The 3,611-nt window shown below is 43.0% G+C and overlaps 1 pseudogene; it reads right to left on the minus strand.

The window, feature by feature from the left end:
* The window catches only part of LOC110338437, a 5,848-nt pseudogene extending 4,996 nt beyond the window's left edge, over nt 1-852 (minus strand).
* Between the last annotated feature and the right edge of the window lie 2,759 nt (nt 853-3,611).

A 3,611-nucleotide genomic window follows, 5' to 3' on the forward strand; every position in this document is an offset into this window, starting at 1 on the left:
ATGTACCACATTTTCTGTATCCATTCCTCTGTTGAGGGACATCTGGGTTCTTTCCAGCTTCTGGCTATTATAAATAAGGCTGCTATGAACATAGTGGATCATGTGTCCTTACGACCAGTTGGAACATCTTCTGGAGATGGCCAGGAAAGGTATTGCTGGGTCCTCCAGTAGTACTATGTCCAATTTTCTGAGGAACCTCCAGAGTGATTTCCAGAGTGGTTGTACAAGCTTGCAATCCCACCAGCAATGGAGGAGTGTTCCTCTTTCTTCACATCCTTGCCAGCATCTGTTGTCATCTGAATATTTGATCTCAGCCATTCTGACTGGTGTGAGGTGGAATCTCAAGGTTGTTTTGGTAGTGCCTTCTGTGTATAAGATAGTTTGAAGCATCACACAGAAACTGACTACTGAGGATTAATAGGGCATAGTACTATACCATGTCTTCTCCTTACACTGTAGAGAATGAGGGAGTCACAGGACTGGGCAGGACTACATGACCTTGGGAAGCTGTCTTTTCTTTCTAAGCTTCCATGTTCACTAGTCTGCAAGGAGGTATGTGGACAAGCATGCAGAGCATGTCTGTTTGGGCACAGTCAATGCTGGGGACCAGTGTGACCTCAGGATTCCAGGCAAATGCTGCCATTGATGTTTGTATTAAGGTGATAAATTTTGGTAGTGAATGCTACCTTTGGGGGCTTGATAGGATAATCTGTGGAGAAGTGGATGGTCAGGAAAAAAACACCTCCTTGGTAAGGACTGTCATTATTCATCACCCACAGGTCCTGTGGAACACTGGACAGAAAGATCCCTCTGTAAGTTAGTCAGTGCCTTCTGGATCTGTTTCAAGGCCATGTACCTGCTGCTTGGCCTGGCTGACCCCACGGGTGTGCCTCTTGGGTATATTTTTCTATTCTGGCTATTGTTGTGGCCTGTGAGCATTACAGCTGGGTAGGACTTCCATTGCTTTTCTCTCTTGGCAGTTTGCATAGAGCCTCCTGATACTATGACAACCAGTCCTCCAGGAAGAGGCTTCCAAGACAGTCTCATCCCAGGTCCTCTGTCTGAATTGCATTGTGCCTTCAGCAATAGGGTCTTACCTTCAAGTTTTGAAAAGCAACAAAGGACAACAGCCTTTATTGTTTGGGAGGTTTTTCCCTGCTCCCTGGTCAACAACTGGAAGAAAGGTTTCCCGTGTCTAGAACTAGGGACCTTGTTGAATACTCTATTGTTCCCAGGGGAAGAGTATAATCCTCCTGGGTTTTGTTTTGTTTTGTTTTGTTGTTGTTTTTTTTTGTTTTTTGTTGTTTCAAACATCCTGAGCATTACTTATTTATCAGTCTCCCTCCCCTTACATTATCCTCCTTCTCCTCTAAGTTAAACTGCCCCAGCACTTCCTCCATCTTCCTCCTCAGTAGCTGTGTCCCACCATTTCTCCCTCATGAGCTTCCTCTCCTTCTGTTAGGACCATGACAACATTCTATGATGTGTTAATTAATATCAAATAATATTAATCTATATATTTTGAGCAGATGAGCCAAACAGCAGACCAGGCCAAGGTGGTTCCACGTGGGAGAGGTTTATTATGCAGGGATGGAGAGGGTGGCAAAGCAGGTAGAAAGAAGGGCAGAGAAGAGGAGAGGGAGAGAGAGAGCAGGGGATGATCCCCTAATTTATACAGAAAATGATGTCGCGCCAGTGAGAGTAGGAACTGAACCAAGTGGGTTGTGAGATTGAGGGTTGTTGCCCTGGCAATGCAAATCAAGGGTCACATAGTTAGACCTGAGCTTGGAGTGTCCTGGTACTAACATTCTATTCTTCTGGATCTTTCACTTTCTTCAGGTTAGGAGGTCACATCTGATGATCTGGGCAAAGATCCACAAGTAAGAGAGAGCACGCAGTGTTTGTGTCTCTGGGTCTAGACGAGCTCACTCAGCATACTGTTTTCCAGTTCTGCCTATTTGCCCCACATTGTCGATTACTTTTTTAAAATTAGCTGATTAGAATGCCACTGTGTATGTACCACATTTTCAGTATTCACTCCTCAGTTAAAGGACATATGGCTTGTTTCCTTTTTCTACATGTTTTCAATACAGCAACAGTGAGTATGACTGAGTATCTCTGTAGTAAGATGTTGAGTAAGATATTGTAGTAAGATATTAATTCCTTTGGGTATATGCCAATGTGGTTAGATAGGTCATGTGGTAGATTTATTTTTAGCTCTTTGTTCTTTTTTGTTTTTTAGTTAATTTGTTTAATTTACATCCGGATCAGTTTCCCCTCTTATTCTTCCCTCCACCATACATACCTTCTCTCTTTCTCTTCAGAAAAGGGGAGATCTCTCAAGGATATCTACTGACCCTGATATATCAAGTTGCAGCAAGACTAGGGACATCTTCCCTTATTGATGGTAAATGAGGCAAGCCAATTAGGGAAAAGGGTTATAAAGGCATGCAAAAAAGCCAGAGACAGTCCATGTTTCTACTATTAGGAGTCCCACAAGAAGACCAAGCTACACATCTGTTACATATGTGCAGAGGGCCTAAGTCAGTCCCATACATATTCCCTGGTTGTTAGTTCAGTCTTTGCAAGTTCCTATTGGTTGATTCAGTAGGGTTTCTTGTGGTATGCTTGACCTCTCTGGCTCCTACAATCCTTCCTCTTGCTCAGGATTCCCCAAACTCCTCCTAATGTTTGGCTGTAGGTCTCTGCATCTGTTCCCATCAGTTGCTAGGTAAGACTTCTATGATGATGGTTATACTCAGCTCCTGTCTGCTACATAGTAGAATATCAGTAACAGTGTCAAAGGTAGGCTCCCTATCATGACATGGATCTCAAGCTGGACCAGTCATCGATGGGCCATGCCCTTATTTTCTGCTCCATCTTTACTCCTGCACATCTTATAAGCAGGATAATTTGTAAGTCAATGGTTTTGTGGCTAGGTTGATATCCCAATCCCTTTATTGGAAGTCTTGCCAGGTTATATGAGATGGCCAATTCAAGCACTGTATCCCCTATTGCTAGAAGTCTTAGCTAGGGTCACCTGGGAGCTTCCAATGTCCTAGGTTTCTAGCTCATCACACAGAGGGTCCTCCACTCCAGTTGTCTTTCCCAGTACTCTCTCCACCCTCTTCCCTTCCCTGATCCCTCCTGTTCCCATCCAAACCTCCACTCCCTGTCCCTTTTCCCATTCATCGTTATGTCTATTCTATTTCCCTTTCCTGGGAAGATCCATACACTCTCCTCCCCCTTGAGTCCTCCTTACTACTTCGCATCTTTAGGTCTGTGGATTGTAGCATGGTTATCCTTTATTTATGGCTAATATTTACTTATAAGTAAGTAAGTACATGCCATGTTTGTTTTTCAAGGTCTGGATTACCTCACTCAGAATGACATTTTCTAGTAACATTCATTTGTCTGAAAATTTAGTAATGTTGTTTTTTTAACAGCTGAAAGAAATTTTATTGGTATTTCTCTGATCACAAAGAATGGTGAACACATTTTGAAAGAAAGAAAGAAAGAAAGAAAGAAAGAAAGAGAGAGAGAGAGAGAGAGAGAGAGAGAGAGAGAGAGAGAGAGAGAAAGAGTGATTTGTCTGCATGTACACTGAATGA

Source organism: Mus pahari, chromosome 21 (genome assembly GCF_900095145.1).
Source record: "Mus pahari chromosome 21, PAHARI_EIJ_v1.1, whole genome shotgun sequence".
Classification (NCBI taxonomy): Eukaryota; Metazoa; Chordata; class Mammalia; order Rodentia; family Muridae; genus Mus; species Mus pahari.